Here is a 19,099-nt window from a genome sequence, read left to right as displayed (position 1 = left end):
AGATCAGTGGATTTTTTTACTCCCTCCACTAACATCTACGAAGTCCCTGGGTCGCCAGGCACTGAATGAGGTGCTGGGGATCCAAGAGAGTAGAACAGGCATAATGTAGATACAACCTCTACCCATATAGAGTCTGGTAGGGAGACAGACACTGATTTAAAAAAATAAACAAGGAGTCATATAAACAAATAAAGTTACAAATTCTGGTAAATCCTGTGAAGGAAAAGGGGAGGAAGAGGAGACATCTGGTCATCTGCCTGGGGGTCAGTGGAGGAGTCTCTAAGCGAGTGACATGTAAGCAAAGGTCTACAGGATAACCCCACAGGGCCAGCCATCATCGTTTTGGGGGCAGGGGGGCCGGGGGTGGTGGACGTCATTTTGTAGGAAATTGGCTTTTGCCAATTCACAAAGGATGTGTACTGACAACTCATCTTTCCTTGTGGTTTTCAGTGCCCCAGCTTTGTTCACAATGTTACCCCGCATCCACAGCTAAGCAGTGGACACAGCTGTGCGAGTTGTAGCTCACACTCCCAAGTCACCACTGGTTTCATCGGGCCTTCCAGATCAGAAAACAGAACTCATGACCTCTTAGTCCTGATTTTAAGTAAGACCTTAATTCAGAGAAAAAAAAAAAAAATCCCCTGGGTCTATGAAACTTCTGTTAATGAGAAGTATGAATTTAAGAGTGAAGATGGGGGGAGGTGGGGCGCCTAGGTGAGCATCCAACTCTTGATTTCGGCTCAGGTCAGGATCTCATGGTTATGGTTTTGAGCCCCGCATTAGGCTCTGTGCTGACAGTGTGGAACCTTTTTGGGATTCTCTCTCCCCTGGTCTATGTGCCTCTGTAGCTTGCAGGCTAGCTCGTGCTCTAAATACATATATACATAAACAAACACACAAACAAACAAATATTAAAAAAAAAAAAAAGAGTGCATAAGGAACGGCAAGGTTCACACACACAAAAACAAACCCAAACAATAACAAAACAACTCTTGAGGTTGGCCAGTGTAAGTCAATTGAAAGCTAAATACAGTGAGCCATCTGACTGAGCTAGTGGCATTCATTTGAGTGTGACTGACAAATGGAGTGGCAGATGTGGTTAGGACAAGCTTTGATGAGCAATGGTGTTCTTTATTTTCCATATGGGAAGGACCCGAGAGCAGGGTAGCAGTGGAGTGGGATGGAGGCTAAGTACGCGATGGAGATACGTCCAAGAGCTGCATCCGTACAGGCCACTGTAATGGCAATGCTGTGTCCATTTTGAAGGGGTGGCCAAGGGGGACACGATGAAGACTCAAGTGGTAAAGCCACCCAAACCACCCGTCAACAAGTAGGTAAGTCTTACACATTTTTGTTAACCAGCCTGTTCACCTTCTTCATGGCTGTGACTGGCAGTCACGTGAATTCCAAGAGCTCGAAATACCTGATTACTGGAATTGGGTCAGTAGGTAAGGGGCCATTCCTTAGGCTGCTGAAAGTCAGTGTAGTTGGCAAGAGTTCCTAAGGCAGTAGGCATCAAAAAGATGAGGGTATTGTAAGGGCAATTTCATCCATTTCTAGTTTCCCCCAAATCGTTCTCATATTCTCAAGTCTGAAAAGGCAGAGCAGGGGCTCAGTTCCAAATCTGGGGGAGGAAATACTGCCTTCTTGTCTCTTTCATCTGTTCCTCAGCCCAGCCCTGGAGGTGGGTTCTCAGAAAAAGTAGGACGGTCAGGGGGTCATACCCACCTGTGATTTGCAACAAGGTCATAAGCCCCAGGAATGCGAAAATAGGGGTTTCTTTTCATTTAGACTTTCATTTTCTTAATGCTTATCTATTTTTAGCATGAGTGGGGGAGTCACAGAGGAAGACACAGAATCCGAAGCAGGTTCCAGGCTCTGAGCTGTCAGTACAGAGCCTGACATGGGGCTTGAACCCACAAATGTGAGATCGTGACCTGAGCCAAAGTCAACGCCACCCCGGCGCCCCTCAGAGCTTCACTTCTAACTTCCTGTATGGCACCACCTAGAACAACTCTCATCCCTCAGGCTACTTACAGCTCTTGAAGCAAGCAGGAAGGGGAAACAAGCCAGCCAGATATAATGACAATTTACCAAAAGTAATGGTCCATCCTATCAAAGACCTAAAATAATATCACAAGGTAGGAAAATAAAAATGTGTTCATCAACTCACAGAATGCCTTTGCTGAGAGGAGCTCCTCTGTTTACACGTATATCTCTTCACCCTAATAATGGCCTTTCTGACACCTAAAGTCACCAGGCCATTGAGCTTGTTGGAACAACATCCAAATGAGATACAATCAGCCCTGGTTTGGGTCCCAGGGCTCCATGGGAGTAAAGGGTCTGAGTTCTGGTATGCAGGCTTTATGGTACCTAATAAGGCTTTCAGAGATCTTTTACACCGTTAAGGTTCTCAACCAGAAGGAATGTTTACCGAGCACACGCAATACCAGGTCCTGGGGAGAGACAAAGTATTGTAAAATGAACGCCACCCCACACCTGCTCTCCAGAAGCTCAGAGAAGTGTGGATAGAGCACATCACCCCAGCGTACTCAGAGCGGTGGAGGCACACAGAGGCTGTCGTGGGAACAGATCAGGACACCTGAGCAGCCTGGAGGCTGGGGTGGGACGTGGGGAAAGCTTCCAAGAGGAGCTAATTCCCCAGCCTTGAAGGATGAGGAAGCAGGAGTCAGGCTGGAGTGGGGAGGCATCAAGGTATACGAACAGCTGAACTATCAGGTATGAGGCAGGGGACAATGGCTGCAAAGGGAGACCGTCCCTAAGTGCTGAAGCTTCTGCGTGTGGGGCATCACTGGAATATGCTGCTTTCATAATCAAGTGTTGACAAAAGAAGCAAAAGGCTATGGGGTGCCTAGGTGGCTCAGTCGGTTAAGGGTCCGACTCTTGATTTCGGCTCAGGTCCTGATCTTGCAGTTTGTGAGCTCGAGCCCCACATCGGGCTCTGCGCTGAGGGCGAAGCCTGCTTGGGATTCTCTCTCTCTCCTTCTCTCTCTGTCCCCAGCCCCCCTTGGGCGCTCTCTCTCTCTCTCTCTCTCAAAATAAATAAACTCAAAATTTTTTTAAAAAAGCAAAAGGCTAGTTAGGGTACTTCCTTTCACCCCATCCTCAGGCCACCGACAGCTGAGAAGTTCAGGGCTACAGTCCTGTTCAGAGAGAGGCTCACTCACCTATTGGTCTCTACAATTAGCATCTGGGCTAAACCAGGTGGCGGCTATGGTGCTTGGCTGGAAAAAGACTCTGCGAGCAGAACCCGCCACACATGCTAACACATCAGCTACAAACGCAAATCAGCCCTGCTAAATGTTCCTGCCATGGAATGAGTTCCACCAACCCGAGGGGAACCTTTCATACTTAGCGCATGCCCTTTACAAAGCAGAGTCATGGACGTGACGTTGTGACGGGAGGCAGGAGATTGCCTCTTGCCTAGACTCCACTCTCAGTCTGGGCTGTTGAAGAACTAGTCTCCCTCACCACCCGACAAGCACGAAGTTACGCTTTACAAACTCAGCTGTGAAGCAAGTAGAGGAAACATCTGCCGGGCCCCCCGAGTTTAGGGAGGCAGGGCATAATAGATTCAGGTTGCCTGTGAGTCACTTCTGGGGCAGGGAACAGTTTCCAAATCCCGCCTACGGCAGTGAGTACAAAAACAACTGTTTCTGTGTTTCAGCCTGTGTAGACAGCCATTCCAGCTTTTCTAAAGTCCAGTCTCCTAGAAACTGAGTCCTGGACACCTGCACAGCTTTCCCTGAGGCCTCTGGCTCCTCTCAGGTAAATTTTGCTCTGATTTGCAAGGTAAGAAACCCAAGGTCCCTGAGACTGGAGACCGGTGTAACCTCAGTTCTAAAGCCAAGTGGCCCAGCCCTTTGTCCCTTGCTCCTCTTTTGTCCCCCATTCAACCAACCACTAATGCAAGTCATTAACACGGGTGAGGAACACCTGGGGGAATAAAAACAACACAGAAATCCCTTTGTCCCACGCCTCCCTTCGGATTAGGAGGCCAAGGAGCTGATGCCTGGTTAATAACAGAATTCCTGTCATCACCTGCCTGGCTCCATTAACCCGCTGCAGCCTGGCCCAAATCTGTCCTGGCTATCAGTTCAGGGCTGTTACTTCTTAGGGGTCAAAGGGGATAAAAATATCCCCCAAACTGATAGTGGCTGTCAGTATGAGCAGTGTGCATTCCCTAAAGGCCCTCATAAAGATTGTTCTTTAAGAATTAAACTGAGGGGACCGGGGGGCTCAGTCGGTTAAGTGTCTGACTTCGGCTCAGATCACGATCTCAAGGCTCGTGGGTTCAAGCCCCGCGTTGGGCTCTGTGCTGGCAGCTCAGGGCCTGGAGCCTGCTTTGGATTCTGTGTCTCCCTCTCTCTCTGCCCCTCCCCCACTCATGCTGTGTCTCTCAAAAATAAATAAAACATTAAAGGAAATAAAATAAATGAAAATGAAAATAAAGGAATTAAACTGATAGGCAACTGTATACAGAAAAGTTTGAGACAAAACACTTGGGTCGATGAAAAGTGATATACCAAGAGGATAACCTGTGACAAGACAACATCACCTAAGAAGGATGACTGTAGAGGAACCAGGGATGAGATCCCCTGGGGTCACTGTGGTAGGTACCTTTGGAGGTGTCTGTTCAGCTCATTGATCTCTTTCTCAGAGAACTGCCCTGGCATGGTCACAGGGGGGCATGCTAGACACCCTGCAAGCAGCTAACTAGAGCAAGCTAGCCACCCCCTCTCCAGTATCTTTCCCAGAAAATCGGAACTGACATGGAAAGGTTAATTTAGGCTGTGTGGGGTGCAGGAGCTGAGGAAACGTAAATTAGGAAGCTGAGGTTATCTGTGTTGTGTGACCACGTGACACGTCTTGGTAAAACAGAGTGCTGAAAGCACGGCAGGACAGATGGATGGACAGAAGGACAAGAGAAAAGGATGGAACAGAAACATAGAGTGAGGCAGAGGCAAGAGATGAGGGTGAATGAGGGAGCCAAGAAGGAACCACCTGGGCCCATCATGCCTTTCCACTTCCAGATCCGGAAGAGACATGGACAAAGTTGGCCCTCGGGTTCTGTGAAACACACCCTGTATCTCTACATCTTTATTTTCACTTCTCACTTTTTTGCATGACCTTGGGTAAACCGCTTTCTCTACTTGCTACCAGGAGAATTTTAACTGAAACACACAGCAATTCTTAAGGGGCAGAAGGTTCACTTATTCACAAATCTGGGATAACAACACACTACAACGACCATGTGCAGATTAAACCAGAATCAAAGTGCCTTGTCAGGGCCAGGCCCAGAAGAGGCTCCACAAGCAGAAACTGTTGTTATTAGTACATCATGCAAACAGGCTAACGTGTACTCTAGGAGGTCCTGCACCCAGTGCCCAAGTCCCTGATGTCACCAAGACAAAGCACAGCGTGGTGGTGAGGGCCCGGGGCCTCTGGAGCCAGGGCGCCTGAGATGCCAAAGCAGCTCCCGCTATGCTGTATTTATTTTCTGTCTCAAAACTCCAATCTGCAAAACGAGGATAATAAGAGGACTGAACTCACAGGTGTACAAGCATTACATGATTTAAGCTAAGAATGTCCAACGGTGCCAGGCACACAGTGAATGTTTACTAAGTGTGAGCAAATATCCTCATTATCACTACGGCTTCCACCGTCACGGCCGTCTGCTCCCGGGGCTCTGGCCCCTCTGTGTGTGTGTTGTGGGGGGGGGGAGGGGCGGGGCGGGCGCTGTCCTGGGCAGCGGGCTGCCCTGCATGGATGCAGAGATGGTGCCTCTCAGGCTGGCAAGTAGACAGGAATGAAATGGCAGCCAAAACAGCAATGTGAATATGAGACAGGAATCTGGAGGGTTTAAGGAGTCAGGAGGACACACACCCACACCAGCCGTGGGGGCACTTCTGATACTGCGTGGTCATGACCTTGACCTATTAAGGAGAGCTTTGCTTTCTGGGAAGTGATTACAAAGCAAGAGGTCACAAAACTAGATTTGATAACCAAAACATGTCAACTGAGGGCTTCAGTTCCAGCAAGTTTTCTAAGTTTCTAATAGCAGATGATAATATTCTCTACTTTTTAAAAGAAAATTTTTTTTTCAACGTTTTTTATTTATTTTTGGGACAGAGAGAGACAGAGCATGAACGGGGGAGGGGCAGAGAGAGAGGGAGACACAGAATCGGAAGCAGGCTCCAGGCTCTGAGCCATCAGCCCAGAGCCTGACGCGGGGCTCAAACTCACGGACCGCGAGATCGTGACCTGGCTGAAGTCGGATGCTTAACCGCCTGCGCCACCCAGGCGCCCCAAAATCCTCTACTTTAAGAGCTTGATAATCATAACTGATACTGTTGCAAAGCAAATGGACTGCTAACATATCAGAGTGGGACTTCTTGTAGTAGCTCTTCTCCCTTTCCATACAGTTGCTTCACTCTTGTCAACAGAGTGAAAAAGATTTTTCTGTTTACAGCAAGAATCCATAGTCTGTACATGTCATCAACAGATATAAATCTTCAGTTGAAGATGTATTACAGCGAGGATGCAGATTGCCTTTCAGAAATAATTCAAAGAATAGCAACAACATTTACAGTTAATGAATTTAGTGACGGTTTTAAAGCAATGTTAAGCTGAGTGCCACATCTAGACTTACCTAAGTTCTCAGCAATTACTTTGGAATTATTTCTGAAACAATAACACACCAACCCTGTATCAAAAGCTGCAGTGTCACTGACTGGTTGTGGGCATGGAGAAGGAAATCTCCAGTAACAGACAGCATTGTGTTGAATTTCTCATAAGTGCTCCTTGCTTTATGATTTTGCTCCAACAAAGTCATCCACAGAGGGAATAGGGCGTTCAAATCAACAGGAAACAGTTATTGACGTCAAAGAGGTCACAGTGGAAAAGCACCCTCATGAGGAAATCTGATTGCACCATGCCTGAACTGGAAACAACTTAAATTTAACCACATTAAGAATGATTACAAAGGCTTCAAGGAAGAAACAAGGACAGGGAATCTAATGGCTTCCTTTTTTTTTTTTTTTTTTTTTTTTTGGACTTACCATTTTGTGCAGCCCAGAAGATATCAGACATTAATTCAATCACTCAGCAACCCCTCTCTCAAGCCCACAGGCATGATACATCCTGTCTGAGCTCAGGCACTAGTCTTCAGGAAGGTGAAATATGTCTCTAATATAACAAGCCCTTAGCAACCTGCATTTCAAACCTGGAGGGACACTCAACTCTTTCCAAGACCAAGACTTTTCCCAGTTACACTGCCTATCGTCACCTGTAGTGAAACGTGACAAGGCTCACCAACATGTATAATGGACTGGGCTGTGTGAGGCAATCTAACTTGCAGTTCAACACACTGGGAGGCATTTGAACCATAAGATTCATTTTTTTAATGTTTATTTATTTTTGAGAGAGAGAACACGTGCAAGTGAGCAGAGGAGGGGCAGAGGAGAAGTACAGAGGCTCCTAAGTGGGCTCGGCACCGACTGCAGAGAGCCCAATGCGGGGCTTAAATTCACAAACCTCGAGATGACACCCTGAGCCGTTCGGGCACCTAACCGACTGAGCCACCCAGGTGCCCCTGAGCCAGAATATTCTTGAAGCATAACTAAGCAGTCAACATGACTGGAGACAGAGCAATGTCAGGGCTTAAGTCCTTCCACTTCCTGGCAGAGCCCTCTCTGGTCTGACTTTTACTTGAATGATAGCGCGCAGTAATTCCCAAGGGGAGAGGGGACAGTGATCAATATCACAAATCAAAATAGCCAAGTGTGTGATTTGCCATTCATGAGAAAATTTATCATAAAATTGTAAACTGCATTGTTTTAAATAGAATTAAATCATCATGTATTTTATACTTTCAAAAAAAAAAAAAAAATGGTCCACACACATCTTGCCCAGTCTCGTTGGGCTGCACTGGCCTTGTGTGCTTGGTGTTGTTTTCTGTAAAGGACCTGAAACCTCTGAAGGCAGAGCCCGGCTGGAAATGACACATCTCTGCTACCACCAAGCGTAGTGCCTGGACCCGGCAAAGGGTAAATAATCCCTTGGAGAGCTAACATGGCAGGAGGCCATTTCTGGCTTCTACGACGATTTAAACTAGAACGTCACAAAAGCTGGAACCCACTGCCAAGATCAGTTCTACCCATTTAGTGTATGTAAGGGCAATGACGTAAACTGCCTTACCTGCAGTTAAAATAGTTCATGGAAGAGCTCAATATGAGAAGCAGACCTGCTTCACACACCACTTCGTTTCCCTTTAAGAATAAAGCTTTGTGGTTTTTTTCTCTGTTTTTAAAAGTAATTACAGGGGCGTCTGGGTGGCTCAGTCGGTTGAGCATCCAGCTCTTGATTTCAGCTCAGGTCATGGTCTCATGGTTCATGGGATCAAACCCCGTATCAGGCTCTGTGTTGACAACAGGGAGACTCCTTGGGATTCTCTCTCTCTCTCTCTCTCTCTCTCTCTCTCTCTCTCTCTCTCTCTCTTTCTCCCCCTCACTGTCTCCCTCTCTCTGTCTCCCTCTCTCTCTCTGCCCCTTCGTGGCTTGTGCACACATACTCTCTCTCAAAATAAATAAACGTTAAAAGAATAAGCAAAAGTAATTACAGGTTCATAGTTCAAATGTAGTTATAAAGTAAATACATAGAAAACCGAGGAAAAAAATAAATAAAATGAAAATAAAATCATCTATAATCCTGATACCCAGAGATAGAATCCAAATACAAGGGGAAACAAAACCGTTTGTGGCTTTTAGGATACAAGGAACTGGAGATTTCAGGGCAAACAAGAAATTTAACAAGGGTGTTTTAATTAGAATTTATTTACCCCTTATGTCCTACTTACCACTCTTTAAAGAACAGAAAAAGAGAACATGAAAAATGTATCTTTCCTTTTCCACTTATATTACATAATATTTCCTGATATACTTAGTCATTGAACTGTGAATTTTTTTAACAGGTGCATACTATTTTCAGTGCTATTTCTATGAAGTCCTACAATTAGCTGGACCTCTATTTAAGTTAATGGAAATAAGAGGATAGTATGAGTATCTACTTAGGATACTTTATGATAAAGATCATTTTTATTAGCCTGGAAACACAGGCTTCTTAGAACAGATTACTGCCAACTGGTCATAGTGTTTTGATTCTGAATTAAATTCACAAATTTAAATTCTGAACTTTGGTTTACCAAGAAGATATCTTAGGTTATAATTTCCTTTTTAGAAAAGGTTTCGTCACTTAAAAATATGCACAATCGGGGCGCCTGGGTGGCGCAGTCGGTTGAGCGTCCGACTTCAGCCAGGTCACGATCTCACGGTCCGTGAGTTCGAGCCCCGCGTCAGGCTCTGGGCTGATGGCTCAGAGCCTGGAGCCTGTTTCGGATTCTGTGTCACCCTCTCTCTCTGCCCCTCCCCCATTCATGCTCTGTCTCTCTCTGTCCCAAAAATAAATAAACGTTGGAAAAAAAAATTTAAAAAAAAAAATGCACAATAGGATTTTTTTAAATTATTATTTCACATGGTACAACTCTCTGTGTAAAGGTTTTGGTTTAAGCACCAAATAGAAGGTCTATTAAAGATACTTATGGATTTAGGGGTGCCTCAGTGGCTCAGTCAGTTGAGCGTCTGACTCTTGATTCTGGCTTAGGTCATGATTCCAGGGTTATGAGATTGAGCCCCACGCAGGGCTCTGTGCCTGACTGAGCATGGAACCTGCTTAAGATTGTCTCTCCCTGTCCCTCCACCCCTCTCCCCTGCTCGCTCTCTCTCTCAAAAAAAAAAAAAATAAATAAATAAATAAAATAAAAAACATATTAATGGATTTAGTTTGTACAGGGCTATTGGATAGAGTAAAAATGCCATTTACTTATTTAGATCATTTTTCATGACAGAGGTTCCTAAACTTTGCAGCCTCTTAAAGAAGGCAATATTCCATCTCTCCGTATGATCTGTGGATGAATTAGACATGTCTGCCTCACAAGAGGAGATTCTGGGTTATAGTTGTCTAAATAATCACTCAGAGAAGCAGCAAATCAGGCCAAGAATATTCGGTCTGCCTTGAGAGGATGCCTGGGCATCTGTTAGCCAAGAGTCTGTTCTTGCCTCTGCTCTACAGTCTTGTAGTACCTGCCGAATTTCCACCTGGAATGTGCATTCCATGTGCTATTTTGAGTTTTGTTCCTTCTAGCACAGCCACAGCGCATTCTTCTGTGGCCCTTCATCTGGGGAATAAGATGTGCTCAAGCAAATGACGCCCCCACAGCCCCTTTCCAAACCCCTTCTGCACTATGGGCCACATACTGATCTCTGCTGTCCATGGAGGAAAAAAGACACAGACTTGACTTATACAAAGGTAGGGAGACCAAAGTAACAGAGGCAGAGTCTAATAAGACGGGAAAGCAACCACCAATAGTCTAAGGGTTTAGCCAGGGGAGAGGATATCGTGCTGGCCTTGGAGAGAAGCTTCAGTTGGTTACGTGGAGTTCCGATGGGCCCTTTAAAGTTGCAAGGACCGGAGCAGAGACTAAGACGGCAACACCAACAGTCTCATCCCAGATCCAGGTACAGCTTCCAGTCCTGTGGTGAACTGACTTCATGTGGGCACTGGGTTCCTCCTCCCATGAAACCACTTCCTTCTGATTCTTCTTCCTGACTTTCTGCCACCCTTCTCCACTCTTACGTAGAATTCTTTTCTCAGCTCTCCTCTCCTATCTACAAACACCTACCGAAATATTTTAAATTACATTTTTGGGGTGCCTGGGTGGCTCAGTCGGTTGAGTGTCTGGCTTTGATTTTGGTTCAGATCATGATCTCACAGTTCATGGGTTCGAGCCCCGTGTAGGGCTCGCACTGACAGGGTGGAACCTGCTTGAGATTCTCTCTCTCCCCCATCTCTGCCCCTCCCCCACTCATATGCACTCTCTCTCTCAACATAAATTAATATTTTTTTTAATATTAAAAAAATTACACTTTCTACTATATACCCAGAGGACACTGAGGACACCAAAATCCAATTTCCCATCTGAACCATGTTTCTGAGCAACAGACATCTTACCACTTGGCTTCCTGCAAAGTGAATTCATCATACTCTATTCCCCCAGGCTCCCAACTGACCAGAATTGTGACCACTCCTCCCACTCTCTTACCCTAAAAAGTCCTATCGATTCCACCTCCCTAGTATGTCCTTGACTCCACTCAGTGACCGCTGCCTTGGAGCAAGCAGGTCTGACAGGACCCTGTTTCAGCATCCTTACCAGATCTGCTACCCCCGGTCTCTTCTTTCTGCAGAGAGCCACCTCCTAAAATGCACGTCTTCCATTGCCCTCTGGCTTAAAACCCTTGCTAGCACCCTTCACCTCCATGATTGAGTCTAAGTTCCTTTGCAAAGGATGGCAGGCCCATGATGACTTTGCTTCATCACTACCCACATTTCCCCTCCTACAATCCTGTTGCATCGACTTATTTGGGGTGTCCTAGGCATACCATACATTTTAATCCTCTGTGCCTCTGCATTGCTATCACCTCTGCCCGGGAGGCCCGTCCTGTGTCCTCTCCTCAGCCCTCTATGACTGTAGGGCTCAGATGCATCCTCAAAATACAGCTGAGACCGCTCTTTCTCTCAGAGCCCTTTCAACCTCCGCAAGGGCCAAGTCATGACTTTTCTTCTATCCCATGGTTATAGGTGTCTGTGTTTAAGATGATCCTTGACTGAAAGCAACTAGAGGGCAGGTCCACATTTTGTTTTTCCTTATTGCTTCAGTCCCTGGCACACAATGTGCCCTAAGGAAACATTTACTGAAGTGAATTAGAAATGCAAGATAGACATAATAGTACCATTCAATATAGAAACAGCCAACGTGTCCAGCGGTTAGGGTCTACTTTCAATATTTAGACAGCACTCAGTTCTGAGGTATCTAAAGTATCTGTAACTGTAAGTTGAAATAGCATTTTCCCTGTATGGCAAACAAAAGAAAATAGCAAGCATGCTTCCCCCAAAGCACACTGGTATTGCTACTGGCACATTTTTCTACACTGGTTGAGAAATGTTTCTTAAAGCTTTGATGATCTCTGCTTGTAAAATCCAGTCATACGCATCACACATGGGATGGAATCTGACTCACAGATAGGCTGGCACCCTTTGCAATTCAGGGTGGAGACGATTTTCATAAAAAGTTACTGATTCAACACCTTGATGGCAAAGTGGAAGCAAATCATTCGATGCCAAAACAAGAGACGCTGTGCTATTTCAATCTCTTGCTTTTAAATATAACCCATTGTAAATATATGCTAGCTGAGCTAATCTTTGGCTCCCTAGACGCCCCAGGCTCTGATACGTCTGCCTTATCGCAGCAGGCTTTGCTGTTCAGAGCTGTTGGCAGTGTGCTAACCCTGGCTCACATTCAACAGACCCGCTACGCTTGCACCCAGTTTCCTCCCAGCCAGGGCCCGAGACTGAGCAAATGCCTCAGTGCAGCCACTGAGAACTGTTACAGGCCCCCAAGCAGGAACTTTGCCTGTCTCAAAGTCAGAAGAGAAAAAAAATGCTTATAATTTTATGAGGAGTATTTAACACACTTTGCTCTGGTCCCTGTAAAGACTAACGTGATCTTCTAGTCCATTTAACTTTCTGTATCTAGGACAGACCACCTGATATTCATATAAGGCAGTGGTTTCCTTTCCCCCACCCCACCCAGGGGACATCTGGCAACATCTGGAGACAACTAGGGAGCTCACATGCAGTGAGCACAGGCCAGGGATGCCTCTGATCCAACAATGCGTAGGACAATCCCCCATAAGAAAAGATTATCCTGCCCCAAATGTCAGGAACAGGAAAATGACATGACACTATGCAAATAAGTGAATGTTTCTTACGAGGAAGTTTGAAAATTCACCAGACATTCGATTGTTAAAACTGTCTGGCCTGTTGGGTGAAGGTCAGGGTAGTGGGGATAAAGTTCTGAGCCAGGTGGAAACAAGCTTCCTGCTTCCTATCTGTTCTAAAACCCAAGTACAAAGGGACAAATCTAATGATCAGTCCCTCAATTCTACAGGCTTCCAGAAGAACTTTAACCAGTGTCTAGGTCAGCTCTGCCGTATCTGTTCCTGACGTTGGTGGTATCTGACTCATTTTGAACTGCCTTTCACTCACTGGTAAATAGACCCCGGTTTAGAAGGTCTGGGCTTGCTGCTAGTCCCCATTTCACAAGGTCATCATAGCTCAGGGTTCCCTGGGAGTGAGGAGGAGAGAGGAAGCACAAGGAAGCAGACGAAGGTGCTTCCCAAGGTCCACCGCTGAGGAAGGGAACCACATGCATTGTGGGAAAGGGAGGAATTGTGCTGGACTGACCTTCCCCCTGTGTTTTAGTTGGGAATTCGATATTACATCATTTTTAATGTTTAAAATCTCATACACCATGAGAATGGAATTAAGAGACTCTGGGAAAAGCTCCAAGGATCCCTTCGTGACACCTAAGCCATAAATCATTACAAAATATCCTAAAGAAGCAGGCAGGAGTGAGCTAGAGATACAGCAGGCTCTTTTGCAGTACAAATAAGCTACAAGTTGGATGCCTCCGCAGAAAGGAAACAGGAACTCCCTGGGTGGCCCGAAGGGAAGACTGGGCATGCCCAAGCCCTCCAGCAGAGGCAGGGAGGGCTGCTGGTGAGCCAAGGTATCAGCTGACAACAGAAGGCAGGAAGGGGGTGAAGAAGAGCCCTGCACACCAGCAGAGTCAGTCTTGATGGCACAGGGTTAACGTGGGGGAGCCTGGTGTCTCGGCAGCCCCGTGCAGGGACTGTCAGTGAAGAGGCCGGTTTCCCCAGTGGGATGAGAATAACGGTACAATGGCAGCGAGGAGCAAGGAAGCAGGCTGGGCTGGGCTGCTGCCCTTCGCTTATGCCTCCTGCTTTGAGCCCCCAAGCCCAGCAGTGCTAACGGACCCATCGCCAAGCAGAGGTCGCGCTGACAGCTTGAGCCACCCGGGATCTTCACCAGGTTCTAGATCCACTGTGCCCAGGTAAAAACAGGAGTGTGCTTCAAATGCAAATGTAACTTCAAGACAAGCGCCCTATCTTGGCTATTGTAGATAGTGCGACAATAAACATAAGCGGGCACATACCTTTTTGAATTAGCATTTTCGTTTTCTTTGGGTAAATACCCAAGAGCGGACTTAACTGGACCATATGGCATTTCTATTTTTAATTTTTTGAGGCGTCTCCGTACAGTTTTCCACAGTGGCTGTGCCAATTTACATTCCCACCAACACAGCATAACATACAAACTTGTTGAACCACTATGTTGTGCACCTGAAACTAACGAAACTAGTTATATGCCAACGAGACTTGAAAAAAAAAACAAAAGACAAGTCCCTTAGACTCTCTTCTAGGCACATGGCTGCTCTGAGCTTACGCTATACGGAAATCCCAGAACTGCTTCTGTGACCAACCCACCAAGGAGGGTCGCCAGCTGCTTTGACATTATAAACAGCCTATTCAGGCCCATGGACTCCCCAGGAGAACCTCAGCACCATGAGGGGAGAGTTGCCTGTTGTCTGTTTTGTTCACTGCCGGCATCCTCAGGGCTAACAGCAGAGCCTGAAACCTTGAAGGCACTCAGTGCACATTTGCTGATTGAATAAACACCTTCTAGCCTCACCGGCCAGCAGCAATTCGGTACACTTGCAGTTGAGCTAAGATTATACGCACAGACAAGGCTGATTCTGTCTTGGGAGGCCCTGGATAGGCAGTTGTTGGACTGAGGGAAGAGGGACACAGCTGGGCCCTTACGAGTGATGAAGTAGTTACAGAAAACTCAAGTGTTTCAAAATTAGAATACATTGCAGTCTATGGTTTGCGTGTGAGCCGCGGTCAGGTTTTCATGGTGCACAGTTCTATCATCAGCGCGGGGTGGACGCCCCCCAGCCACTCACGAGCGTAGCTTTAGGCCTTGGCCTGAATGCCCCAGTCTTGGTAGGACTCAATCCAACTTCCGAGGGAAACACCTGCAGGCGGCCCCCCGGGTGTTGCTTACAGCTCAGATGCTAGTTACTTAGCCTTGTAGCCATTCTGGTTACATTTCTGAGGAAAGATTGGCAGGACGTAGGAAAGATTTCCCCGGGGTTCAGTGTTCATTTTCTTTTTCAAAATTTTTTAATGTTTGTTTATTTTTGAGAGAGAGAGAGAGAGAGAGAGAGAGCGAGCTCACCCAAGCAGGGGAGGGGGTAGAGAGAGGGGGAGTGGTAGAGAGAGAGAGGGAACAGAGGATCCGAAGGGGCTCTGTGCTGACAGCAGAGAGCCCAATGCGGGGCTCGGACTCACGAGCCAGGAGATCATGACCTGAGCCGAAGTCAGACGCTTAACCGACTGAGCCACCTGGGTGCCCTGGAGTGTACATTTTCAGCTACCTTTCCTTTTGTAGTATGACTGTGTTTACTCCATGCTCTCTACCGTACGCTTTTCCATGTGCATGAATCCTCTCTTCCCGATCAGACTGAGGATTCAAAGGACTGTTTCTCTTGCTAGCAGTCAGCGTGATCCTGAACTGATAGACTTTTCACTGAACTATTTGGCAAAAGGCCCATCGCATTCTCCTCCTTGAAGCCAACCCTGGCACTTCAAGCCCAGTGCTTCAACACAGGGCCCTGCTGGGGCCAGAGCATCTATAGTCTGGCAGGTTCCCAGTCACAGTCAGGGAAAAGTCCAACAAAGCACTTAACACCACCACGCTTGGACAGTCATAGGGAAGCACAGGGCCCATTGTGACCAGGGCAAGTCTTGGATACACGGAGGGAAATTACACACAATCCATGAACCAGCTTACCGAATATGGAAGTGGCAGGTCTACATGATCTCCAGATCGTCAGGTGGGTGATGGCTAGTGACAACAAGGCCAGTTACAGCCCAGCGACCTCGAATTGAGAAGCACGCCAGCTCTTTCAAACCCCTCTGTCACACCAAGTCCCCTGGCAGTCCTACCCGAGCAGGGAGAGCCAAAGGAACAGCACGAACTTCAGATTCTCCTATTTCCCCATTCATTTTCATGGCCCCATTTGGCCACAGAAAGCCCAAGAGGACAGAAGCAAAGGTCGCAAATGACCCCCCCCCCCCCACACACACACACAAACCCAGAGTCTGGAGACGGTCTGTGTGCGTTTTGTCCCCAGATGGAGCACTGCTAATAAGCTGGGAACATGCCCAACTGGGAAACACCATGTTCTGGCTCATTTTCTATTTCGATCTGAGCCAAAGGCAAACTCTAACACATGACCCATAAGCAGACCAAATAGTATTTGTGGCCGTCATTGCTCAGGGAAAGGAGGAAACCTAGTTCCAAACAGATAAGGGGAAATATCCTTAGGTGGTTCATAAAAGGCTACAAAACTATGTATTGTGAAAAACTGCCCTTATTCCTGCCTAATGACACTCTTCTCAGCTGTACACATTCCAGGGAGGAGACATTTCTATCCGAGGTATTTTAAAAGTAACGGCATAGAGTATTAAGCCAGATGACCTGGTTAAGAATCCATGGTCTAACTCTTGCTTGCGGTATGCTTGGGGGCAAATTATTTAACCTCTCTGGACCTCTCAGTTTCCAGATCTTTAAAATGAAGATAATAGTATCTACACCACCCTGGACTGTTGAGGGTATTAAATGAGATATTTCATTCAACAGATATTTATGAAATGCCCACATGCACAGTTGTACAGGCACTGGTAATGAATGAGCACCTAGAACACACACTAAAGTCTCAATGAACAGTAGCTGCTGCCTCCATTTCTTCTTCGCCCACCCCCTCTACCAAACTGGGACCCTCCAGGCTCCAAGAATTGACCAGCTATCTGAAGGCATTAACAGAGGCCTCTTTAGAACCCTTGTCCTTTCTAGCTCTTTTGGCTGCACCTTCCCCTCTCCTCGCCTCACAGGGTCTCTGCCCCTCATCTGGATGTCACTGTAACTCAGGGCACCATGGGCAATGCTTCTCCTGGGGCCAAGTGTGCCTTCTCTTCCCTTAGGCCAGTTGCTAGCTGCAGATCAGCAGACAAACAGGCCTGGTGACCGCCGCCAAATACCCACTAAACACTCAGGAAAGGGAAAAAGAGCTGGAGAGACTGGAATGCAGTCAGGGCTGTGCGGGGGTTGAGCAGGGCTGTGTGGGGCTGTGCAGGGCTGTGTGGGGCTGTGCAGGGCTGTGAGGCTATGTAGGGCCGTGCAGGGCTGTGGGGTTGAGCAGGGCTGTGCAGGGCTGTGCAAGGCTGTGAGGCTGTGCAAGGCCATGGGGCTGAGCAGGGCTGTAGCACCATGCAGGGGTGTGGGGCTGTGCAGGGCCGAGCGGGGCCGAGCAGGGCCGTGCAGGGCCGTGGGGCTTTGGGGCAGGCTGCAGCTTCCCGCCCACCACATGCGCGAAGCTAACTGCAGGGTCACTCTCTGCACCAATGGGTCCACTGACAGAAAAAAAACAAAAACCACGTTTTCAGGTGGAGGGGTTTATACAGAAGAAAAAAATCTAATGAAAGGACCTTCTTAAAAACAAGGGGACTACTAGTTAAGCCAGCAGTAGAACTCAGAGCTCTGACACTGAAGGCAGCAGCGCAGCCACCTGCCTGGTAAAATTCTGGAAGATTCCTTCCAGAGCCACGTGACTATCTTGCTATCTCATCTGTCTGTCCGTCTCTCTCTCTCTCTCACACACACACTCCTAATATTTCACACAGCGGTATAACTGCAAGGGAGAGAATAATGTCCCCAAGCACTCACATTGCCAGACGGTTTTCATAACGTATTTCAAGGGTGACTTAAGTACATGGAAATCACTGTGCACCAGTTGTGTAAGCGGACAGCATGTAGCACACAAGTTTCCCGGACACTTTAACCTTGGGAAGGAGGATTTCTGCTTTGTTGACCAATATTTGAGGAGTGGCTGCTTAAGCAAAGCTGTGTCCCTGCCAGCATTGCAGGTGCACTGCTTCGTGGACAACCTGTGCAGGCGAACACCCTGGGCCCTCCCCGGCAGCCCAGATGTCCTGGGGAAACACTGACAAGTGAAGGAGGGGTGGGGGTAGAAAATGAGAGCATTGGGCTTCTGTCCTCATGAAGGAAGGGACCCTGCACCCTGTGGCCCCCCTGAACACAGCAGGTTGCAAACACAGACCACCGGAGCAATCCCAAAAAAAGAGAGGCTCTGCTGTGGCTTGTCTCTCTGACCTGGGCCCGGGTCCTGCGGATGACGGACAGGCAGTTCTTGGGCACCGGGCACAGCGTGTCTTATGTCTTCCAAATGGAAATTTTTGCTTCAATAAACTGGGTCTCTGAACAAAGGCTAAGGCATCTGACCAGTATTTACTTTGCCACTCCCCCTCCTGCTACTGCCCCGTCTTTGTTCTTTCCTCCCTTCACACTCAGCTGAGGCTCCAGGAGGAGAGCCAGTGGACAGCCCCTGGGAGCTGGGGATGGGGGTGGGGAGGCCTGGATTCCGGGCCGTAAATGCCAGGATGCTCAGCTGCTGACACCAGAGCCACTGATGAAGACGAAAGGAGTGTGAAGGGAATAGAACCTGGAAGAGTCTGGGAAGGCAGTGTTCACTAGGCCTGCACCCCCACAGGGCCCTCCCCCCCATCCCCCCATCTCCCCCATCCCCCCCACCCTCCACCCTCAACGTTAAAGAAATATAGTCACATTACCCAAATCAGAAAATAGAACAAAGAAGAAAAACCATCCGCCACGTCACTACCTTCATTCCATCCCTGGTAGTTTATTTCACATAATTTCCTTCCTGTCCCTTTTTGGAGGAGCTAGGTTTGCCCATTCACCATCTGGGGCAGATCCTGATGTGGATATACACTACCAATCATCATAAATTCTGTATTATCTCCTGGGCTCTAACTTCCTAGCTCCACCATTTACTATATTAGATTTTGAGCAAGGGACTTAAGGCCTCAGGACTTTATCATTCAGCAAAATGAAGACAATAATTGTACCTATCTTACAGGGCTGTTGTAAGAAGCGTAAGCAATAAATAATACGTGCTAGGTGCTTATGACACGTTGTCATTCAACTGCTTATTATTCAT

At 47.3% G+C, this 19,099-nt stretch overlaps 1 protein-coding gene across 1 annotated transcript in view; it reads right to left on the bottom strand.

Annotated features, from left to right (window-relative positions):
- The window catches only part of PRKCH (protein kinase C eta), a 234,702-nt gene that overhangs the window by 74,424 nt on the left and 141,179 nt on the right, over positions 1-19,099 (bottom strand). The window lies entirely within an intron of this gene.

The sequence above is a fragment of the Herpailurus yagouaroundi genome, unplaced genomic scaffold (assembly GCF_014898765.1).
Source record: "Herpailurus yagouaroundi ecotype Mexico unplaced genomic scaffold, PumYag 141, whole genome shotgun sequence".
Classification (NCBI taxonomy): domain Eukaryota; kingdom Metazoa; phylum Chordata; class Mammalia; order Carnivora; family Felidae; genus Herpailurus; species Herpailurus yagouaroundi.
Note: the sequence above shows the minus strand (reverse complement) of the source record. Positions and strands in the feature narration are given on the sequence as shown.